Source organism: Dermochelys coriacea, chromosome 1 (genome assembly GCF_009764565.3).
Source record: "Dermochelys coriacea isolate rDerCor1 chromosome 1, rDerCor1.pri.v4, whole genome shotgun sequence".
Lineage (NCBI taxonomy): Eukaryota > Metazoa > Chordata > Testudines > Dermochelyidae > Dermochelys > Dermochelys coriacea.
The window spans coordinates 10583353-10590549 of record NC_050068.2 but is presented as its reverse complement, the minus strand read 5'-3'; the positions used below and the strand labels follow the sequence as shown (position 1 = coordinate 10590549).

Here is a 7197-nt window from a genome sequence, read left to right as displayed (position 1 = left end):
ATGAAACTGAAGTCTAAGCAGCTATCTGTGACCACCTCCTTTTCAGTTATAGGCCAAGATGCTGGGACTGGACAGGGGATGGATCACTTGATTGCACTGTTCTGTTTATTCCCTTGAAAGCATCTGGCATTGGCCACAACCAGAAGACAGGATACTGGGCTAGATGGACCATTGGTCTGACCCAGTATGGCCATTCTTATGAGACAGCAGAATCTTCTTGCTCCTATTGGACTCAGCATGCAACTTAGCCCTGATCTGATAGATTAGTGCTTTTCATCCACAGAACTCCAAGCACTTGGCAAAGGAGGGTATTATTATTTGTCTTACCATAGCATCTAGGAACCCCAGTCATGGACCAGGATCCGAGTGTGCTAGGTGCTGTACAAACACAGAACACAGAGTCCCTGCTCCAAAGAGCTTGCAATCGAAGTACAAGATGAGACAGCAGATAGATACAGACAGAGGGGGGGAGTGCAAGGAAACAATGAGACCACATTGATTAGCATGATTTCATTGTGCCAGCAGCCTAACCATTGTCAAGCAGCTATTGTATTTCCCTGTTTTACAGGTGGAAAAACTGAGGCACTGAATGGTGACATGACATGTCCAAGGGTACTCAGCAGGACAGCCAAAGAACTAAGAATAGAACGTGGGTCTCTTTACTTCCAGCCTGGTGCTCTGAACTCTCCCACTGCTGCAGCCATCTCCCCTGCTCACTTCATTTGTAAGTATGAGTATGGGGAAGAGGGCATTCAGAGCAGGAAAAAAAAAAAGCCATTGAGGTCCCACCAGGCCATCAGTGGCATGGGCTGTTGGAAGGCCCACTTGTCTCTCCACGTTGCCATCTGGAAACACACTGGCTCCATCGTCCTGGATTTTTGAAACAGGCCCCTTCCCTTGATGACAAAGGAATGCCCTGACCCCAAACTGAAGAAAGTAATGGTTGGACCATGACATAGGTAGTAATGACCATCCCTTCCAACTGCCAATCCCATCCAAGCTGCCAGCTCCAGGTGACTCAGAAGTCATCTGGAATAATCCCACCTCCATCTGATACAGAAAAAGCTATTATTTGCATGGACATCTAACCTCAGGGACATCTCACCGTCAGCCCACAGCCACCCAAGATCCATTTCCCATGGATCTCTTCCCCATCTCAGGAATGGTTTGGCACATGTCATTTAAAGCAGGAAGGCAGCATTCTGCAGCGATGAGTCAAGAGACCTGGGTTCTCTGCCAGCAACTCTGAAGCGAAGTTACTTAAATCCCAGGTTTCAAATTGGAATAATACTGACACACGTCCGCAGATTACTGAGATCTAGGAAAAGTGGAAAGTATTATTGTTCCTATTGACAACATATAAACAAAAGCTAGGAAGAATTTAATAAGGCTCAGAGAGGTGAATTCACTTCCCTAACAAGTCAGCGACAGGCTCAGAGTTCTAACAACCAGCCCTTTGATCTAACTACTCCCATCCTCATTTTCCCTAGGGCACAAAGACATCACATAAGTGTACTATCCTCCTGAGCAGTGCGATTTGCTCCCTGTCACAGGAAGTCCTTTAACGGGGCATATCTATGCATTTCCTAACATCCTCTCCCCTTACTCAGCTTTCTTTAGATGCCTCCAAGTTGTTCTACCTTGCAGGTTACAAGGCAGTGCAGTAACATGAACTGATTGTCCGAGCCCTGGGCACATGGGACCCCAGTAACTAGCAAGTATTGAAAGAAGGCAGACTCGGTCAGTGCTACGCTCTGCTGATGCGGCAACTCATCGTGTCGGATGCCATCAGGTGGCCAAGGGACATCTACATAGATCACAATACCAGGAGAGACAAGCTGGAGTGCCAATGAGAAGTGCAATCAGGAAAGTATCTGAAATACTTTCCACATGTATTCTATTTTCTAAATGGACAACCTACCCTCGAGTCTCAATTACTGAGGGACTATCTTCACTCATTGCTATATTGGCTTTCCACAACCAACTCTCTGTATAACTTTTCATGAGTGATGTACCCGAATACTTGGATGCTAATATCTAAACTGTATTCTTAAATTTATTCACCTAAGTCTGGGTTATTGCTGATTATGCACTATATGTATCGTATGACTTTTAAAACAAACTTTGTATTTGTGGATAATCCAAGTACTATACCCAGATGTACAGACACTTTTCTTAACCTGTGTACTATACAATTTAACATTAGCTTTAATAAAAATTTTAAATTTGATCCCAACATCTTATTTCCTGCATTAATTGTCTCCAGAATCTGTTTGAACTATTTCAGGTGTGTGACCTCTATTTGCACACTCTAACAGGCAAAGCAAATATGCTAACAACATCCAGGAGGGAATTGCTTTCTCCAAGTCCCATAAGTATGCATGAAATTCATTAATAGATATCCCAAAATAAGCATTTGCATTGCACATACACACTGGGAAAGGAACAATTGTTTTAACTTAGCATTTATTGTTCACCATTAAGAGAACAAATCACAATACGATGTGTGTTTGGAAGTCTTCCTTCCTAACAGATGTGAACTATAGAAATATAGAATTCTCACAGGGCCAGATCTTCCACTGGTATAAATCAGGACAGCTCTGCAATGGAACTATGCTGACTTATGCCAGCTGAGAACTTGGCCCATTATTTGTAACTGAGCATTTTTGCACAACCAAATTCTGCAACAGGCAACTGTCTGGGGATTCCTCCCCCTCCCCCCCCAAAAAATGAAATTTGACATTCTGGCTCCCTAGATTGTGTCCTGCCCCTAGCTACAGCTCTTTGAAGCCACATGATGTCCTTGTGAGTGACGGGGATCAGAAAGGATAGTCTGGTGGCCTGATCCCAGGCCTGGGAGTCAGGAACTGCTGAGTTCTAATCATAGCTCTGCTGTCCAATTATTCTTGACAGGACAGGATTTTTAAATACCCAGCTATTCCCCACAACTCCTCCTTCCTTTTTAAGAGACTACCCAGCCACACCACCCATCTCTGCCAGTTAATTATTTCGCCGTGCTTCCTTTAGCCCCTATGCTTCCACATTAGCTTCTTCACCATCCCCTGTCTGCCCACTATGATTTAGTCCCTTTTAGCCAGACCTTCTGCTGGAAGCAGCTCCACTGAAGCCAGTGGAGAGACACCAATTTACACCCATGGAGGATCTGGTGCTCTGGGTTGCTGATCTGTGGCGAGCAGGAGGCCCTGTGGAGGAGCTTATCCACGGGGCCACCGGTGGGTGCTGAGCACCCACTCCCCCCCCACGGGTGCTCCAGCCCCAGAGCACCCATGGAGTCAGCGCCTATGCAGGTGGGGTTGAGTAACTCCTGGACTCACATCCTACAGAACACAAAGGCTACATGATGGGGCAGAGAGGTGGCTTTGAGCAGGGACATTTTGGCACAGGAGCTGGGGACTTCCCAGCAGAGCAGCAATCTGGCTGAAAGTCCTGAAGAGAGGACTGCTTGCCCAGAGCTCTGAAACGGCTGATCCATCCTTTAAAGTTTTGCTGCCCCTTGTTCTGGCCTCATCTGTTCTCCTTCCAAGTAATCACAGCAACTACATGGGGTGACTCCTCCTCCTCCTGCCCCTACAGCTGTGGAAAGAAAAGGAGTACTTGTGGCACCTTAGAGACTAACACATTTATTAGAGCATAAGCTTTCGTGAGCTACAGCTCACTTCATTGGATGCATTTGGTGGAAAAAACAGAGGAGAGATTTATATATATACACGCACAGAGAACATGAAACAATGGGTTTATCATACACACTGTAAGGCGAGTGATCACTTAAGATGAGCCATCACCAGCAGTGGGGTGGGGGGGGAAAAAGGAGGAAAACCTTTCATGGTGACAAGCAAGGTAGGCTAATTCCAGCAGTTAACAAGAATATCAGAGGAACAGTGGGGGGTGGGGTGGGAGGGAGAAATACCATGGGGAAATAGTTTTACTTTGTGTAATGACTCATCCATTCCCAGTCTCTATTCAAGCCTAAGTTAATTGTATCCAGTTTGCAAATTAATTCCAATTCAGCAGTCTCTCCTTGGAGTCTGTTTTTGAAGCTTTTTTGTTGAAGTATAGCCACTCTTAGGTCTGTGATCGAGTGAGCAGAGAGATTGAAGTGTTCTCCAACTGGTTTTTGAATGTTATAATTCTTGACAGCTGTGGAGGCTCAGCCAGCTGGGAGGTGAGTGTGGGGCTGGACAGGATTCAGAGGGTGAGTGTTCCCCTGGTCAGTGCAGGGCTTAGCCGTGCAGGGTGAGCTGTGGGAAGGGCAGGATTGGGGTCAGAAAATCCACCCAAACAAACAGAGGGCATGGTGGGAGTTACAGACTGCAGCTTCAGGGCTGTAGCAGCAGCCACAGAGCTCCTCCACAGCCTGGAGAGGAGAATTTTTTCCCCCCCTCAAGCCATTGCAGTGTCCTGCCCGCCCAGTGTTTGGGCTGGGTGCTGCTGCTGGGGATTTGAGCCTGTACATGCATATTGCAAAGAGAGAGACCAGGCAAGTTCAACCAGAAGCTCATGGGCCTGATGCAAGAATCACAGGGTAAAATCCTGCAACCTGTGTTGCACAGGTCAGACTAGATTATCCTGATGGCCCCTTCCGGCCTCCAAATTTATGAAACACATGAGCCTCGAGCCACTGATTTCTCTTCCAATGAAATAAACTCTCCACTCCTGCAGACGAAACCCTTTCTGAATGCTTGGAAGTTAGGGCAATATTTTGCAACTCGCACAATACATTCAATGCTGTTCAGCTGAATATAATAAGCACTGAGAGCCTGAGGCGGTGTAAGACATTTGCCAGCGATATGCAAACGTACAGTTGACTCCACAAGCATTATAGGTCATACTCAGTGCAACTCCAAAAAGCATCTGTCTCTGCCACTAGCAGAATCTTTCAATGACAAGCAATGCTTTGTATCTCTCAATTTCACAAAGATCACACCGCAGACGGCAAGCTGTCAGAGATTCAAGAACAAATCAATATGTGACTCCGACCCAAGGACACAGCCCCCCCTGCTTCTCTCATCTCTGACTATGGAGCAAGCATCCTGAGGACAGGGAAAAGTATTGGATTCACACCTGAACTGTATATCGCATATGATCTGGACCTGCTGGGGCAGGACTGGGACAGGGCAATAAGCATCTTTTGGCAGAGGCTCAGACACCCTGTGTGTCAAGCCCATAAAAAGATTGGAAGCTCCAAGGGCAATATCTCCCCACACAAAAATTTTCCTCTCTAGTGGATCTGAAAGATGTGTCCTACCTAGCGATACTGCAGGACAAGCTTTCTGTTATGGCCCCCGGAGCTCCGGCAATCAACAAACCAAGACCGGCCAGCCTGAGTGTTCCCACAGCACTGATTAAACTCCTGAAGTCCTGTCCCAGCATCCACCAGTCTCAGAGTAAAATCTGGAATGGATTCTTTTGGGCTTGTCTCTTCTTTAATTGTTCCAGAGTCCCGGGTAAAGATTCGGTGGGAAGGCTCCTAGGAGCTAGCCCTTTTATTGCTGCATTGGGGAACGGATCTGAGATGGGAGAATGCTGGGGTGGGAAGCATAAGTGACTATGGCTTGTATTACAGTAGCACCAAAGGCTCGCTCAGAGATCAGGGCCACCCTGTGCGCAGTCCCTGCCCCCAAAGAGCTGACAAACTATACATAGGTCCAGAGAGATGAAGTCACTTGTCCAAGGTCACGCAGCAAGTCACTGGCAGAGCTAGGCACTGAATCCAGGTTTCCTAAATCCTACTCTAGGACCCCATCTATTGGGCCACACTGACTTTGGCTCCGGACCCTTCTGTGCTAGAAACCCAATCCGCAAAACACTCTGTTGTTCCGCTAGGACAAGGATGATGAGTGCAGGGAAAGACCTGACTAGAGAAAAATAGAATGAGCTGGCACTGGAGAACCAGTCAGTGAAAGTGACCAGCCTACTTTCACTGTGGAGGCTCAACCAAGGGCAAAAGCTCAGATTTTTGGGTGCACCCCAATCCCATTGACTTCCAATGAGAGCTGGGCACATAACTCACTTGAATCCCTACCAAAAGAGATGGTGAAGCGTAAACTGGATTGTAGCAGGGCACCGATTTACTGCCACAGTGCCTCCTGCTGGTCATTCAGGAATTAGCTCAGTTCCAGCACTCGGCACACCTCCCGCTGGCCTGTATCTCACCTGCCACAGGCCCCATGTCCCTCCTGGATCCCAGTACCCCTTACCTTGGGGTTCTGCCCCAGCAGTCCCCATGCTCTGGGTCTCCCCTACCACGGGTCCCCCCAATCTCCTATACCCACCTTGCCTCAGAGGCTACTGCCAGTCATCATCTAGCCCCCTTTCTCTGGGGCAAACTCTAGTCTGGGATGGCCACTCATTATTGAAAAGGGGGTTGGACCTCCTGCCTTTCCCTACAGCCCCAGCCTTTAGCCAGGCCTCAGCCTGGGGACTCACCTGGCCTGAGCACTCCAGCTCTTTGCTCTCACCACTCCAAGGCTGGAGTGAGACTAGCCCAGCTCCTTCCTGAGCCCTTATATCAGGGCCAGCTGTGGACTGATTGGGTGTGGCCACAGTTGTGGCTGCTCTTAAACCCTTTTAGTAATCTGTGGTCCCATTAGTAATAATCTCGAGGAAAAGTTGTTTCTAATCCTTTTTGACCTTTTGCATGAAGGGCCGATGGTGATTTTCTGTTGTGTCCTGCTCCCCCCCACCTTTATTCTGCCCTCACTAGCTTTTGCCAGTCACACAGGAATAACCACCTGACTCATTAGATGGCAGGAAAATACACCTCACAGTTGACTGAGGCTTGGTCCTGCCATTGCCTATGGTAAGGGTTCTTTTTGTTGGGATGACGACGGGTGGGCTTGTCCTCTCTAGGCAATCAGAAGGGCAACAAGGTGTCTCATGCTGATTTGCAAAAAGAAAAGGAGTACTTGTGGCACCTTAGAAACTAACAAATTTATTTGAGCATAAGCTTTCGTGAGCTACAGCTCACTTCATCGGATGCATTTGGTGGAAATGCATCCGATGAAGTGAGCTGTACCTCACGAAAGCTTATGCTCAAATAAATTTGTTAGTCTCTAAGGTGCCACAAGTACTCCTTTTCTTTTTGCGAATACAGACTAACACGGCTGCTACTCTGAAACCTGTCATGCTGATTTGTTTCCAATATGGAGCCCTCCTACATTTTCAGTGCAGTTCACC

The 7197-nt window shown here is 47.5% G+C and overlaps 1 long non-coding RNA gene across 1 annotated transcript; it reads right to left on the bottom strand.

Annotated features, from left to right (window-relative positions):
• Positions 1 to 2449: 2449 nt before the first annotated feature.
• Positions 2450 to 6498, bottom strand: LOC122457575. The gene is made up of 2 exons (XR_006277191.1): positions 6448 to 6498; positions 2450 to 3594 (listed from the first exon to the last, which is right to left on the bottom strand). It is a non-coding gene; the product is annotated as an uncharacterized LOC122457575 (long non-coding RNA).
• Between the last annotated feature and the right edge of the window lie 699 nt (positions 6499 to 7197).